This window comes from Pelophylax lessonae (genome assembly GCF_965119305.1).
Source record: "Pelophylax lessonae genome assembly, chromosome: 1".
Taxonomy (NCBI): Eukaryota; Metazoa; Chordata; class Amphibia; order Anura; family Ranidae; genus Pelophylax; species Pelophylax lessonae.
In genome coordinates this window covers 768,965,518-768,983,978 of record NC_138768.1, presented here as the reverse complement: position 1 = coordinate 768,983,978, position 18,461 = coordinate 768,965,518, and positions in this window count along the sequence as shown.

The following is an 18,461-nucleotide window of genomic DNA, read 5'->3' as shown; positions in this document are numbered from 1 at the left end:
GTACTAATATGCCGCACTGATGAGCACTGATAGGCGGCACTGATAGGCGGCACTGATAGGCAGCACTGATGAGCACTGATAGGTGGCACTGCTGGGCACTGAGAGGTGGCACTGAGAGGTGGCACTGCTGGGCACTGAGAGGCGGCACTGACGGGCGGCACTGATGGGCACTGATAGGCGGCACTGATGGGCACTGGCGGATGGCACTGATGGACACTGACGGGTGGCACTGATGAGCACTGATGGGCGGCACTGATGAGCACTGATGGGCAGCACCATCAGTGCCCACACTCAGTGCCCATAGTGCTGCCAGTCAGTGCTCATCAGTGCCTAGATGAGCAGGCACTGATGGGCACTGACTGGCAGCACTATGGGCACTGATTGTGGGCATTGATGGGGGGCACTGATGAGGGGCACTGTGGACACTGATGGGGGGGCAATGTGTGTATTTTTTTTACATTTAGTAATCAGGGCACTGGTGATCAGTGCCCTGATTACATTGCTGTGTGTCCCCGGCGCTGTGAGGCTCCCCCTCCTTCCTCACACTGCAGGCTCTGTGTGAGGAAGGAGCGCCGGCGATGAGAGATGATCTCATATGTTTACATATGAGATCATATCTCATTGGACGGCTTGATCACGTGGTGAATGGCCGCTGTGATTGGCCATTCACCACGATCTGTGATCGGCCGTGTCCAAGGGACACGGCCGACACAGATTCTCCCCGATGCGCGCTCGCGGGAGCACGCGGGGAGAGTCTTTCTGGGAGGCCGTTTAAAAACGGCCTCCCGAAAATTCAAGTCCGCGCTGCAGCCGTATATAGGCTGTAGCGCGGATGGCAGCAGGTTAAGCTTAGAATCTACCAGAACACCAAGATCCTTCTCCACTATGGATTCCTCCAGTTTTACTCCCCCTAGTATGCATGATACATGCATATTCTTAGCCCCCAAGTGCATGACTTTACATTTATCAACATTAAACCTCATTTTCCACATAGTTGACCAATGAAAGTGCATTGAGGTTGGCTTGTAATTTGGAGACATCCTGTAATAAAGTTATTCCACTGCAAAGCTTGGTGTCATCTACAAAGATTGAAATGTCACTTTTAATCCTAGACCTATATAATGTATAAAGATATTAAAATGTAAGGGTTTCAACACTGAACCTTGGGGTACACCACTGATAACCTTAGATCATTCAGAGTAGAGGAATATTTGTTCTGGTGACTGTGGTTACCAAGACAGAGAGTGTTGGAGAAATTAAAAAAAAACATGCATTTGCCTGGCTATTCACATCAAAACATTAAAATGGTCGACTTAGGAAAATAAGAAAAAGTAGCCTAGAGCTCTATCTGAACTATCAGACGTTAATATTTCATATTCACCTAAATATGTTTAATTTTAATATCTAATATGAAAAAAAGGATAGATACACAGATATTGTATACTATACATTTATAATTAGGAAATGCACTATGATATGCATGTCAAGGTCGACAAGTAAAAATCAATATGAAAGAGTTCCCCTCTGTTTACGCTTCTCCTGCATAGATTGAATTCTATAATGCATAGACGCTGGCTGGTCTTTCATTGCTTCTGCTAATTGCATGTCAGTGATTTCTTCCAGGCCTGTTATAAATCTCTGGGCAGTGATTATTGTGGTTTAGCATCTATCATTCAGAGTTGAGTGAGGCAGCCGGATAAGGCAAAGCCAGTTGGTAAGTAATTTAAACAAAATATTTCTTGAGGTGTGAAAAAAACATATCACTCCTTGCAATCTTATTTGCTCATAAACATATAGATTATAAATGCAAGTTTCTTTTACCAAGATTTTTATACAAAAATAAATACAGTGAGCGCTAAGTAATATCCAGCTACTTGCACTAAGAGATGACAATAATTTCCTTGTTAACAAAGTGGTGCAGCACTCAAACAATACTGTAAAAAAACGTAAGTAAGAATGTGTCAATATATGCATAAAACTAATTCTAATGCAAATACAATAGTGCAAAATTATATTTAAAGTGCCAATAATAGTGTAGTGATGTAAACAATAATGAAAACAGTTAAACTGTAGCACAGATGGTAAGGTGAAAAAAGGTGTAAAAAAAATATATATAAAGTTCATGTAGTATAGTGTCCAAATAAAGATGCTTTCAATATCAATAACTTTCCAAGTGCTTGTTAGTGCAGATGATGAAGACACAAATTTATCCACAAATGCACTGATTACACCACCACAAGCACTCACCAGAGCAAGCAAACAGATTTAACTTTACAGTTATGCCATCAACTAGGATCTCCATCCTGATTGGAGACAATGTTCTGCACCCTACCATGTGTGCTATAGTTTAACTGTTTAAATAATTGTTTACATTATTAAACTATTCTTGACACTTTAAATATATTTTTGCACTATTGTATTTGCATATGATTTTTATTTTATTTTGAGAACACGTTTTAACCAAATTACTGTGGTTGAATTTATTGGTGAATATCTTCTACATTATTCATGCCTCCATTTATTTAGGGGGCTCAGGACTCCTTTTCATCACTTGACAAAATTCAGAAGCTGACCAAGTCATTAGCAGGCCCCCAGTCTACAGTTTTTGAAAGGTCCCTTTTATTTTTCAGATCAAATGCAGGTATACTGCCTGTAGTCTCAGTAAAAACACTTGTATGGGTAAAAAAAGGATATTGAGCTACTAACATACAGCAAATCAGGCTGTATAATGCCTCGTACACACGCAACGATTATCGCCCGACCGATCGTCCGACTTTTGTCCAGAGTTGTGTTTTGTTGGTTGGAATGTGCCTAGACTGCACACAAATTTTCTCGGCCAACAAAAATCTACTTCAGAAGTGATGTCATGTGCTGGTTTACTTTCCGTGTGTTTTTTCTTCTCTGAGCATGCCCAGTCTTGCTTATCAGATTTTTGTCTACCGAAATCTGTACTGACTGACGGAAAATCGGCCATTGTGTTGACGGCCAACAAAAATTTTATAGCCTGCACACCAGATTTTATTCGGCCGAAAAGTCAGAGTCAGTTGTCGAAAGCATCATACTAACAAGCCGAAAATCGGCCGATCGGACGTTGGCCGAAAATTCCCGGCCAATAATCAATGCGTGTGTAAGAGGCATAAGGCTTCTTTTTGTTGGCAGATGGCCTGAATTTCAGCAGATTTGACTATGCATGGTGAGGAAGAAATCTTACATAGATGTATGCTCAGGGAGGATAACAATCACCCATATCATTTGGAAAGTGAACTAGGTGAAAGCTGGCACTGTTTTCACCTGACAGAGAAGATTTATGTTGGTTTTTTTTTTTTTTTCTGCAAGTGTATGATCACCTTCACCTTAATTAAACAAATTTACATTAAATCTAAAACATACAATGGTATAAATAGTATATAGTATGTAATAAAAATATTGGAAATAAGTAGGTAAAGAATTTGATGTATACAGGTCTGTAAATACAGGGTAGATATTTATGTGTATAAAGTAGACTCCACATTCAGCAATTCCACTGAAAGACCCTTTTTTAGGCCTCCTCTCAGCCTATCTCAAGCCTATAATGACTGAGAATGTAAAAAACAAAAAACAATAGTTACCCAGCTCTGAAATATCCATCAAGCTATGAGAACCTCCACCCATGCATCTATCAGTATAATTACTATCCTCCCAATGCAAAGCAACTTACGTTTGAGGTTAATGGCCCTTTAATATGATATAATAACAGAATTTAAATCCCCCGGTACAACTTGATCTGCAAACAACCATAATTAATATACACATTAGTCCATAATTACAAAGAGTCCCACAGCTGTGCAGAAAAATGATATGGTAATGCAGCAGCCTCCCATGAATGAGCCATGAGTGCGACACTAAAGCTTATTTAAGAACCCTGATAAAGAGTATGTTTTAACAGAATCAATATATACTGTGCCATAAATGGCAACACTGCTGTGTGTATTATGATCACAGATATAGATTTCAATACAGGAAGATTTTAGGGAGAACGGCGTTTCCTTACCTATATACAATTTATAGGGAAGAGATAGCAAAATTATTGATTTTAGAAACCACCGATGCTGAGAAGATGATTCAACAAGCTATCTTATAAGCTCATATTACATTATGCAGGCAACAGATGAAACATTTAAAGTGTAATAATATACCGCAGGTTACAACTTTATATGTAGTGGCTGCATTAGTGTCTATTTTTTAAAGATTTGTTTGGTTTATTATCACCTGGTGATTCTGTCTGTATTGCAATTCCTGTCCTAGAGTGACAACAATGACTGTACTGTATCCATGGAGAAGCAGGACAGAAAGCATATTAAGACTACTGAACAGAGAACTTGGCATGATGCTAGCTGACAACACAGCAGCAGATGCAGAGACTGAAGGGTGTTACCAACGTAAGGGTTTTTGAAAACTTCTTTTACACTCATATGTCCACGGTGAGTTTAGAGGTTGGGTGAGGAATAGGGGTTAAATTAACAAAAGGCAAATAGGTTGTTTACTTTGCAAGAAAATTTGCACTTTGCCAGGGAACTTTCCCCCAGAACTTAGTAAATGTGGTAAAATGTTGTTTTGCAAGGGATACCCAATTACATGCAAGGAAAATTAAAAGAAAAAACTGAATTTTTACTTGCTCGTGATTGGCTGATGAAAGTCAGCAGAGCTTGACCTTATTCACTAAACTTTACCCTTGCAAAGTAAACAGTCTATCTGCCTTTAGTTAATCAACCCATTTAATTCATTATGTGAAGTTTGTCTTGTCTTTTTTTATGGCTCCATCAAGCTTATGACATACTGTATACCTTACAATGTTCTAACAAATTTGTATTTTGAAATCACAATGATATAACCTAAAATACTTATTCAAAAATGTATTCTTCCACTTCCTTGTTTATTATAATTTACACACACCAGTAACTAACATGATGAATAAAAGGGTTTTTTCTGGTCCACATTTCCAATAAGCATTGGGTATCTTTGAATAAAAGTCTTCTGGAGGTGGGAAGCAGTTAATCAGTGGGGCTGATTTATTAAACCTGGAGAGTGCAAAATCTGGGACAGCTGTGCATGGTAGCCAATCAGCTTCTAACTTCAGCTTGTTCAATTAGGCTTTGACAAAAAACCTGGATGCTGATAGGTTTCAATGCAGAGCTTTAAGCCCCGTACACACGTACCGAATGTCGGCCGAACGATCGGCCGTCTTTTGTCCGGTGCTGTCCTGTCGGTTGAAAAGTGCTAAAGACTGCACACGAATTTTGTCTGCCAACAACAGCCGACTGCAGAAGTGATGCCAAGTGATGGTTAACTTTCCGTGTGTTTTTTCTTCTCTGAGAATGCCCAGTCTTGCTCATCTGCTGTTAGTCGGCCGAATTCTGTACTGACTGGCGAACAATCGGCCGTTCTGGTGACGGCCAACAAAAATTTTATAGCCTGCACACCCGACTCTGTTCGGCCGAAAAGTCGCAGTCGGTTGTCGGAAGCATCATACTAACAAGCCGACAATCGGCCGATTGTTCGGCGGCCGAATATTTACGGCCAACAATCGATACGTGTGTACGGGCCTTTTCACTCTCCAATTTTAGTAAATCAACCCCAGTAAGTTGTAAGTACAGCAAGGTAACTTCTGTTAGTACTTTAAAAAAGTGTTCATAACACCAACAAGTATGGTTCATATTGACTTAAATAGAGACTGCTTGACAGTTGGTGCTGAAACTTTTGAAGCCATTAACTTTATATAGATAAATCTTAAAACTTAAAGTGTTACTAAACCCACAACAGTAAAATCAGTCTGTATATGCAGGAAGGCATGCTTGTTATACTCACTGTGGATCCTAAGGGGTTAATCCTTTTCATTGTGTATAAAGACTGTTTTATCGTGTATGCACTGATCCTTCTCTTCTTTCACTGTCTCCAAAAAATACCCTGATATTTACAGAGACAGGGGACGGGCTGCACATGCACAGTTTGGTGTGTATTGCGAGAAAGTTTTTTTTTTTTTTGGGAGAGTGCATGTGATTAGCACAGGGCCAATCAGCACTGTACAGACATGTCCAGACAGAGGATCAGGGGAGAATTAAACTCCTCTTACAATCTTTTCTAGGAACTGATACAAGTCACAAGGCTGCTATATACTGCTGATGAGAAAAGGTATTTATGCGTTTATATTTACTAAAATATTTGTGTTTCCATGTTCTGTGTACTGTGGGAGAACAGATATAGTATTTGCAGGTTCTGGGTTTAGTAACACTTTAAAGCAGAATGAAAACCAAAAGAAAACATTTACTATATTGCAGCTTACCAATTCTTAAATGTGATGGCTGATTAGTTTCCCTTTTCAGGCTTTCTTCTATTTTCATATGGGTCTTAGGCCAGTGAGTCCTCAATAGAAACGCTCTCTTGCAGTTACAGGGATGAGACAGACCCTTTAACACTGGCAGGGGTGCATAAAATGGTTGGCTTTAATTTATGTATGTAAAACCTTTATCCCAAAAGAAAAAAAAAATGTTTGCTGTAACTGATTATAAAGTATTAGCTAGAGTTCAGCTTCAATTTGTTACTGTATTAAAATCTGCTAGTACATCTAACACTCCCCTCTCCAAGTCTGCCCCCTGTGCTCATTCATACAGAGTGGTTTCTGTATACTCTAGGACAAGAAATATGTCACCAGCACACCAAGGGTCTTTAGAAGTGTCCAAAGCTTTATTCAGCAGTTACATCATAAATACAATGGTGACGTTTTGGAGCCTCGCAGGACCCCTTCATCAAGCATTTGACGTCACATGCCTAATAAAGAGGTCCGGGGAGGCTACAAAATATTGCTATTGTAATTATGATGGTATCACTGAATAAAGCTTTGGACCTATTCAAAATATCCATTGTGTGCTGGTGACATATTTTTCTTTGAATGTCTTTGGTTGCCAGCCGGAGGTCGCTCCAACATTCATTAACATTCACAACTAGTTGCAGGAAAGCGTACGTTGGGAATATTGTGCTTGTAAAATACAGGAGCTGTGTTACTGGCCAGATCATCAGATGAAAGCAGAGGGGAAAAAGCTCTAAAAAAGAAAAAAAAAAAAAAAAAAACGAATGCAGCCACTACATCTAATGATTGAATAATGCAATATATTACATTTTTCGTTTTGGATTTAATACTGCTTTAATAACTGCAGTCATCAACTACTAAACTATTCTTATTTGGTAAAGTAACTCTCCAATACTCACATTCTTACAATGATGGTAGGTAATTACCCACCCCCCCCTTTTTTACATAGAATAATATGCATAGAGGCAGTTTAACCCCCCTGGTGGTAATCCCGAGCGTGACTCGGGGTGGATTTTTTAGGTCAGGATCAGTAACCCCGAGTCCTGCTCGGGGTGAATGTGCAGAGAGTGCAGCGGTGTTCTCTTACCTTCTCCTGGCGATCCAGCGATGATCTTTAATTGCTGTGACCGCCAGCCGAGAGTCCCGCCGCTCCTCCGTCCTCCGTCGGTGTGATGACTTCCTAGTTCCGTTCCCTGCAGCAGCAATGCTGCATGGGAGCGGAACTAGGGAGGGAAATTCAAAAAAAAAAAAAAAAACGTTGCACAAAACACAAACACATAACACATTTTAGATTTTATATATATATATATATATATATATATATATATATATATATATATGCATATATATATATATATATATATATATATGCATATATATACGCACATATATATATATATATATATATATATATATATATATATATATATATATATATATATGCACACACACACACACACATATATATATGTATATATATATTATTGATTCAATTATAATTCATGCGTTATATATTATATATATATATATATATGTGTGTGTGTGTGTATATATATATATATATATATATATATATATATATATATATATATATATACATACACACACACACACACATATATATATATAATATATAATGCATGAATTATAATCTAATCAATAATATAATTTTATTATATATATTATATATTAAATAATAAAATTATATTATTGATTAGATTATAATTCATACGTTTGTGTTTCAAATTTATCACATCTGGGATGTCTACTAGACTCTTGTTTTGGTCAGGTTTAAGTCAGTAATTACTAAGAATTGTAGGCCTATAATACATAACGCCAAATTTCCATGAAAACAATTGTAACGCTTTTGGTATGTAATTCCTGACAGAATCATACCGCCAGGGAGGTTAATGCCCAGTTAAAATTAATGAATCACACAATGTGATTTTTTTTGTCTTTCTTTCTTTTCTTTTTTCCTTTCTTTCTCTCTTTCCTTTTTCTTTCTACAATATGCAAATAGATATTAACAAATGACTAAAGAAGCATAATGGCAATCAGATTATTTCTACAGTTCTGTCCAGAAAAGATAATAAAAACTTAGATTAATGTTGTAATAGCATCATCTAAGGGTTTGTTAAAATATCCTTTTTCTTTAATGTTTTAATGGTCATGATTCATGATTTAAAGTTGATTCAAGGTAATAAATTTCAGTAAACTGTTAAGTACTTAATTGATCATAAAAATCCATTCACCGACCACAAATCACCTTGTGCTATCCATTTGTATATCTTGTCATATGACTAATAAATTAGCTTAAAAATACCAGCAACAGGCTTGTCCACAGACACTAAATTCCACATTGTGCTGAGTGCTTAAATGATCATAAAAATTCAACCATGAATACAAATTCATGTAATGTCTTCAAATGGCTCCTATTGTCACATGTGGGATAAATCAATATTGCACTTCCCCATAGATTGAAAAATAATGCATTATGATCTAACTAAAGAGTAGATAATTGAAAAGCTCTTTCATATAAACGGTGTAATGACTAATCGGAAAAGAAGTGCAGATAAGACTGGCAAGTGAATTTAGGAAAAAAGATGAGAGAATGGTGGTGGTATGGATTAAAAATAGTGTTGATTTCCTACCTTCTTATTTTCCTTCTTATTTTTCCTTTCTCCTCTTTCCATTTACTTTTCTTATTTTTTTCTTTTAAAGGTCAACTGCCTAATAGTACTCCTTTCACCTTATTTTTCCTTTTTTTCTTTTTCTTCCCACCCCTGACCTCCTCATTTTTGGTAGAATGTCACGCCAGCTTTGAAAACCCTTCTATCCATGTACACACATAATCACAAGTTCAGTCTCAGTGCTATAATAAAACAATATCTGAATCCAAAACTTTTTTTGGCTATAGAAGTTTAGGTTGAATTAGAAAAGCATAATGTTAGGTTTATGTTGCTGTTTGTCACAGCTTGTGTCAATCTGTCATCAGGACTAAAAGTGAGTGGAAGAATTAAAACTTTAGGTTGTGTTTAGAACAGGAACTGTTGCAATAGGCACACTTGTTCAATAAATACCTGTCTGGGAGGGGGTTTTCCTCACTTTTGAGAACTTTCTTCACTTCCTGTTTGCAGGACAGAATGTGAATAGAATGGATATCTCTCCCATGGAACCCCAATATGGTTTCAAAAAACCAGACAGGATTTTTAACCCTTCCCTACTATGATGAAAATGCAATAGATATACAGAAAGCTGTTTGGAAATGTGGAAACCAAACTAGCTACATTAGCAGGAAATTACATTTCTGAAGGCATTCTAAACACTGCACACAAGGCTTTCAATTCCCCATGGTAACAAAAAGGCAGCATTTATTTTTTATTTTTTTGCCAGTTTTGTAAAACATTATTTGGACCACAGACAATCTAAGTCCTTGTTGGGGTTGGGGGTCTCATCAATTCCTGTCTAGGTAATCACATAGGACATATAAGGATCTCGCTAATGTGTGCACAGGTGGCAGTGCCAAAACAACTACCTATCTATGAACAAATTTAATAAAAATGGCGCTTCCTATGAATGAATAACAAAAAGCAGCTGCCGTCAAATTTGGAATGTACCAAAAATTATTGTGTGTTACTTATGAGGCGCTGTTCTGAATAAATTAAGCAACCGTGTTCTCCCATTGTGCTGTGTGATTAATACAAAATAATAACTCAATTGGATAAAACAGAAAAAACATAATGCTGCACAAAATTGAAAGATTGGTAGTTTTAAAAAATTGTCTAAAACAACATGTGTTCTTCAAATCACCATGTGAGATAAGTGCTCTGTATTCTTCTTATAGATGTGTGCTCCTTAATAGTGCTCCTCCACCTATATACATAAGGGCCACTCACCAAATGGCTGAAATAGCTGAGGGCCACCAGGACTCACACCACTTTTAGTAGACTCCCTTATCTCCGAAGTCAACTTATATACCCACCAATAAAGATCGACCAAATCACTATATTGCGATAAATCATCAGCAGAGGATTAACTTTCAGAAATTCCCCAAAATACAAAATGTAAAACAAATAATTGCTTTTTTTATTATGAAAAATGTAAAACCAAGATATGGAAAAACTAACATTTGCTTGTGCCTACATGCGGCACCCACTCAAATCGCCTGGTCTATTGAAATCTCTGCTCCATGCCCAGTGTGTGTTCCACCTGCGTTCCACAGGACCGGACATGACAAAACTGGAAGATCACTTACATTTATTAATTTTCTGGGAACTTCTGAAAGTTAATCCTCTGCTGCTGATTTGACATCCATCCTTCCTGCTACTAAGCCCAGGTGGCAATATATCGATTTGGCCGATCTGTATTGGAGGGTATATAAGTTGACTTTGGAGACAAGGGAGTTTATTAAAAGTGGTGTGGGTCCTGGTGGCCCTCAGCTATCTGGTGAGTGGCTCTTTCATATATAGGTGGAGGAGCATTATTAAGGAGCAGACATCTAAAAGAAGATTACAGAGCACTTATCTTACGTGGTGATTTGAAGAACACATGTTGTTTTAGATAATTTTATTAAACTACCAATTTTGAAATTTTGGGCAGCATTATGTTTTTTGTGTTTATCTAATTGAGTCATTACTTTTGTATTAATCACACAGCACAATGGGGGACCATGGATGCTTAATTTATTCACAACAGTGCCTCATAAGTAACACACAACTATCTATCCATACCTACAGTATATATTACATGTACTGCATGAAGTTAAAAAAATATATCAGAATGTACAATTATCTATGGTAAACTGCTACAAAATTCTACATGCATAAAAGTGGTTGTGCCATAATAATAAAGTTCTCCGTGAAACTCATTCAAAATAAACGTCAACTTATGTTATGAATGAAGTGCTGTCTGTGTCTTCTTCCTTTCAAATAAGCAATAAACTTCAACTGTGCATTCACTTTTGTGACACACTCTGAACTGATCAAACATCTACTGTATATGATAAGTTCACAGCAAGATATAAAGAACGTCCAAAAAAACTTCTGCTGTGCAATCCATTCCTCACAGCGCGTATTACTTCTTCTTGTGAAGGAACACTATTCTGTGAAAATTAAACTTTCAACCATGGTGGAGAGATTGTCAGTAGGAAAAAAAACTATAGTGCTGCTGTAGCCAGGCCAGTAATGCAGCCGGATGTGAGAGATGAAAAGGGGGGTAAACAGTTAAAAAGATCAACATATGGAGGGAATAAGCAGCTCCCCTATATAGGTCCTGAATAGACCTAGTGTGTGAAAACAGAAAAAGGCAGGGGGCGCCTCTATCTGAGTGTGGAGTATTGGAAACAGCTATTTGGTAGTGATGATTAAATATAGCACCCACATTTGATGGAGGAAATATTGACTTGTCATCTGTGGAAGTCTAAACATCTCTAGCAGATATCGGCAGGCAAGCAGCTGGTGTTGTGTAAAGATCTGCCAGGAAGCTGCTGGGTGGTGAGAAGGAAGCGCTGGGGGAATAGAGAGGCCAGTGGTGTGGTGTGCATCAGGGTCTGGGTGTCCTTGGCTTGCTTGATACTCTTCTGAAAAGCAGAGTTCTGCCAGGAAGTGGCTGGTCAGAAACAGACAGGAGCGCTGTGGCGAAGGAAGCTAAACCTTGTGCAACTGTGTAGAGCACTGGCTTCTTGGTGTCCTCAGCTGGCTCGGCAATCTCCGCTGGGATGAGGTGAAGACATCTCTCCATCAGGGGGCATGGTTACGCATTTTGGGGCTCAACCCCTCTTTTAAACATAGGGAAAATAAAGTAGCCAGCCGAGGACACTGAGAAGCTGCCGCTCTACAGCATTGCATGTGGTTTAGCTTCCCCCTTAGCTTTAGCACTCCTATCTGTTTCTGCCCAGCCACTTCCTGGCCAAACTCTGCATTTTAGAAGAGTGTCAAGCAAGCCAAGGACACAAAGACACTGATGCACACCACACTGCTGTCTTCTCCATCCCCCAGTGCTTCCTTCTCAACACCCAGCAGCTTCCTATCCGATCTTCCCGCCACTTGCCTGACGATCTCTGATAGAGATATTAAGACTTCCACAGATGAAAAGACAATATTTCCTTCATCAAATGTGAGTTCTATATTTAATCATCAATACCAAATAGCTGTTTCCAATACTCAACACTCAGAAAGAAGCACCCCTTGCTTTTTTCTTGAGAAATTGTCACCCTATATAGTGGACCTCATAATTAAATAAGGTCTACAGCACTTTTTTACCCAGAAGTTTGATGGCTCCCACTGCTGCCTCTGAGTCACATGAGAAGAGAAAGAGCAGCAATGCTGCTCTCAGGCACAGTGCTGGATCGAGATTGGGCTAAGGATTGTATTTGGGAGGGCTAAGGGAGAGCTGATAATGGAAGGTTTTCATGCAAAAAATGCATTAAGGTAATAATAAAAAAAAAAAAAAAAAAACCTTTAGTCTTTACAAACATATTAAAGCTCAAAAAGAAACATTAGGGGGAACATTAGTGCTTTTCATAAAATAAACAACTTCCTTATTAAATTGATACTAAATGTCACATATCAAGTTGTATTGATGTGTACTTACTACAGGGCATTTACTACCATGGGCTCCTGCTGTGTATCTGTGCACACGCACAGACTCCTCCACCATGATGATGTCATCCAAACTCTTCCCTAAGTGTTACATCAGTTAACTTTGTCAGGCGTGTACTGCAAATTTCACCTGAGCTTTAACCACACGTTGACCACCTAACAGGGTAAATACATCACTACTTTGACATTTAATACCGGGGTTATGGCTGCAGCCAGATGCCATAACCCTGGTATTGAAATTTCCCTCAGACACCATTCTTTCCGATAAAAGTTATCCGAGTGGCTGACTAGCTGCTGGATCACTCTTAGGAGTAGCAGGAGGGGTTGCTCCCTTCCTCCCGCAGCTTTCCGGTGGTTCTTGAATTTACCTGTTGGATCGAGAAGTCCTATAACCAATCTGGCACTGATAGCGGCTAGCCACAGATATGAGCAGAGAAAAGATGACCTTCTCTTATCTCTATGGCCTGGGAGGAGCAGAGCGATGTCATGCCATTTTTTTTAACACTTGAGCAATTGTTTTTTGATCTAATGCTTTCCATTGTATGGACCCCAGATCTCTCCATAAAGAGGACTGCAAAAGATGTTTACTTTTCTTGTTACAGCAATAAAAGTGATAAAAAAATTAAAGGGACAGTTTAAAAATTAAAAACAAATGCAATAAAATAAATATTAATCTTTTTTTTTTTTTTAAAGTGCCCCCATCTCCCTGTGCTTGGGCGCAGTGGTCAACGCATACGTAGGTCACGCCCACATATGTAAACAGTGTCGGTACTAAACATGTGAGGTATCGCCACGAATGTCAGAGCGAGAACAATAATTCTAGCATTAGACTTCCTCTGTAACTCTAAACTGGTAACCTGTAAAAATTTTTAAAAGCAAGGCCTATGTAGATTTTTAAGTACTGTAGTTTGTTGCCATTTCACAAGCGTACACAATTTCACAGCATGACATGTTAGGTACCTGTTTACTCAGCATAACGTCATCTTTTAAATTTTACAAAAAAATTGGGTTATATATTGTGTTTTTTTTTTTAATTGTTAAAGTGTATTTTGTTTTTTTAAATTGCATTTGAAAAACCACTGCACAAATATTGTGTGACATAAAAAATTGCAACAATCACAATTTTATTTATTTTATGGCCTCTGCTAAAAAAAAACGTTTGGGGATTCTTAGTAATTTTCTAGCAAAAAAATACAGATTTTTACTTAACAAAAACTTTACAAAAAAGTGTCAGAACAGGCCTGGTCCTAATTCTGAAAAAGTAGAATTTAGCAGTTAGGTTTACAGTTTGTGTTAAGATTAGGAATCATGATGTTAAGAGTTGGTAAATAACAATTACTTTTTCACATGTGAAAAATGAATGCTTCAATATGAAAATTGTATATAATACATAAAAAAAAAAAAAAAAACATCAATGGAAGAATTTTTTTTCACAAAAAGATGGCAATTTCCTCATTTTTCACATGTGAAAAATGAATGCTTCAATATGAAAATTGTATATAATACATAAAAAAAAAAAAAAAAACATCAATGGAAGAATTTTTTTTTCACAAAAAGATGTCAATTTCCTAAATTCAAAAAGAAAAAAAAAAAATACTGAGTCATAGTAGTCAGAAAAGTGTGCTATGTTGGTAAACATAAAAAGTTATTTTAAGAGAAATACCACTCTTAATCCCCATGAAAGCCATATACAGTATGTGTATCACTGACAGAACTGATGTCTTAAAAAACCATAACACAAATTCCTTGCCATATGATTGGAATAGCAAGGACGAAAAATAAAAATGTAATGGCTAAACAGAGCAAGAACACAAACAAGAGGAAACTCAGAATAATTTTGTTTAATGAACATCTGTGAACAGTTTTTAAACTATGATATTAAGCAATAAGAATAGCTAGAGAGAAACTCCACCACATCTTGTTGGCTGCAGAAAGACAAGAGAATGGAATGATTAAATACCTCCTAGCTGGCTGAAAGAAGATGTACTGCTGTTCTCCTGTATATTTTCAAGCATAGCCTGCTCTGAAAAAGTCATTTGGTAAATATTCAAGTACCTCGCTGCCATTCTTGATGGGAACTAAAAGCCCATCTTTCATTTTTGCTGGCAAAACTGAATCTCATTGGTGGCCTTTAATATTGAGATATGTATTCTCTGGAAGGAAATGTGCTGTTTTAATAAAACAGGTTTTATTTAAGTTTAACGTGCCCAAAGAAGCTCATACCGGGCCATAAAATTATTGCATACATCCCAGTCATTCTGGCAAGTGCCACAGTTATCGGTATATCCAGCTAAACCATCTGCTTGTAGTAGGCAGATGGCAGAGGTGTTTAGCATGGGTCTGACTACCACAGTGGCGTGACTGTTGGCATACATGCACTACAGTACATAGTAAGGATAGAAGAGGTGTATGTCATGCATCAATTCTGATGTTTTATCATGTAAAATTGCACTCATGGTTTTGCAAATAAAAAAGTTTGTAAATGAGAGTCAGACTAGGAGTGCTTCTGAAGCTAGCAAAGATACATACCATGCCAAACTTAATGGAGCTGTGAGTTTTAAATAAAAATCATTTGGAACTGTGAAGACTTTGGGCTTAAAGCGGAGTTTCGGCCACAAAATCATGCCTGTAGATTTTATGGCATCCGCTTCCTTATCCTTACCTGAGCAAGAATTGGATATTCTCGGCTTTTTTTTTGCTTACTTACCTTATTAGAGAGGATAATATACTCACCTTACCATCCACTTCCTCCTTCCTCGGCCGCGGCCTGCGCCGTCACTTCTGCTTTGCAATGATTCCTGGGAGCTGAATGTCATCGCTCCCAGGAATCAATGCGCCTGCACCGGCCCCGACGTCAGTTCCGGTGTAGGCGCGTCATACCTTGCTAAACAGCTTCTGGGCATGCCCAGAAGCTATGCAGGGATGACGCTGCAGACCCGGAAGTGACGGCAGGGCCGGCGCAGTGCATCGTGGGACCAAAGAGGAAGGAGAAGAGGCTCGCGCTGGCTTTAAGCTGCCCACACCTGATATGGCAGCCCTGGAGAAGAAATTTTAAAAGTAAGTATTTCTTCTAAAAGGTAAGTGCGAACCGGGACAGATCAGAGGCTATCCATTGTGGAATGTACTAGCCCTGACTGTCCCGGGGGTATGTTCATTGAAATTTTTTTTCTGTGGACGGAACTCCGCTTTAATTGGAAACATTTTTTTCTCTAGTTACTGCAGCAATCCAACACCTATTTCTTTCATATTGCAATGGTGTGAAATTGGCCAAATATTGAGACAAAATAGCTCTAACTCAAAAGTTGTGAAAAAGATGCAGCATAAATTGACAATGCCAAGAGAGTAAAATGGTAAAGAGTTATGCAAAAAGCCCAAAACATGACAAAACAGACGACAAAACTATTGCAATAGCAGGAGGTGCCTGGGAGCTGTTTCTACTGTGGCAGCACAGTATAGTTTTAAAAAAATACATAATGGAATAAATTGGAGAGAAGGGGCACAATGCAAATAACAGTACAGTACATAGGGTTAGTTGCAATCCCCTGGGCAGAACACATTTCTCACAGTATGTAGCCCAGGTGGATGGCTGATGGGATTCCCAGGCCTGTTTCACAGGAAAGTGACAGAAAGAGTCTCTGAATGGAATACACAGGTGAGTGGCTGCAAGAGCAGAACCACTCCACTAGAAATTCAGCTATCTGGAGACAGTTGAAGCATCATGAATTGCTGTGAGTAAAAATTGAAAACAAGCTGCTTGCTCTTGTGTTCCAACTCAGTTGTCCACATGGTGGGTATAGTAGTGAAGGAACTGACACTTGCTGACAGACCATGTGCCCAATTACTCCTGTCCCATATGTGATGAAGAGTGTTGGATGTCAGGAACCAGCAACATTTATATCCTTGAGGTGGGTATAGGAACCATGGAAATAGAGAAGGCTCAGAGGATTGAAGAAACCAGAGCATTGTGGGAAGCAGAATTAAATGGGCCTGCTCATGCTTCTGAAGGAGATGGGTAACAAGCATATAGCAATATTACACCTTATCCAGCTGAAATGTCTAAAATCTCAGTTCACAAAAGTGCACAAAATGCTTTTTTTAACCCCTTCCCATCCACTGTCTGTATATAAACATTCCTCAAAGGCATCCCGTATGACAAAGATATGCTTATACTCTAGATGTCTCTGACAGCTATGAGTCTGATTGCAACTTTCAATTCTGGCTGTCAGTGATAGCTGTGTATCTCACTAACAAATGGAAAACAATCTTCATTCACGTGTCAACCTTTAAACAAAATGCATAGTTTTTGTTAAGCCAGTACACCAAATTAAATCATATTTCCTTTAAAAATATTAAAGCTTCTTGGGTGGGCAAATTAGTCACTATTATATTTAAGTTTGTGGGTGCATACTGATGCTGCAAAATTTAGACTAAACTTTTAGGCCTATACGACTTCTGGGCGGGAAGGGTTAAGCCTGCTCTTTAATACTTGGGGTTTTATAACTGATAGTGCTATTATAGTACTTTCCGTATTATTTACTTTTATTTTTGATAAAATCAGTAATACTATAGAGCAGGCTACGAGTCGTTTAAATAACACTAGCTTCAGCATGGTAATAACTGTGAGTTTTAGTATCTGTTGAGGAGACACAAAAAGAAACTGTTTGGAAAGGTGATACAATAACACTTTGAGTTCAAATAATGATTTGTGACAAAATAATGTGACAGGTAATGAGGAATTTCAGTCTTTAAAAAATAAATAAATAAAGTCAGCAGCTACAAATGCTGTAATTGCTGATTTTTTTTAAGAAACAGACATTATCCAGTCCAGGGATCCAGTGTTGTCTTTACCTGGGTCAGTACTTTGCCGATCTTTGGGTCCTCGGCCCCTCCATCTTGACTGCTGTTTCACAGCTAACTTCCCACTGCCCATGTGCAGAATGCACCTGCCCTGTCAGATCGGTCCCACAGTCTCCCAGTAGGATGCAGACAGGTAGAGGGCTGAACTTTTGTTCTTCTTATCTAGGCAAGAAAAGCAGAAGTGGGAGTGAGCATCTGTCAGAACTAAGTACTCATTCAGAAAAAAATTCCAATAATGGTGGGGATGTATGAGCAGAACTTCCATTTTGAAGTGAAATTCCACTTTAATGTGTATCTAAACCCAGAAACAAAAATTTAATATATTGCATATACTTACTCATCCACAGTTGTATAAAAAAAATTGTGCAGCAACACTATTGTTATTACCATACTCTATATGGATGGTAACTGCAGTCATTTTATTTCTTTTTTTTTTTCAGGCTTCTTTTCCTTTATATTCACCTGAAAATTCTGACAGTAACGCTCTTCCTGTCCAAGGGTGACGACGCTCACTCACTGTACTGTATCTATAGAGGAGAAGTGTTGCAACCTAGAACAGGAAGTATTTAATTATTGTCAACTCACTACAGGAAGTCCATAGCTCACTAAATGTCATAACATAATTTATCTATATTAGTGAATTAAGCCTTTATTTTTATTTG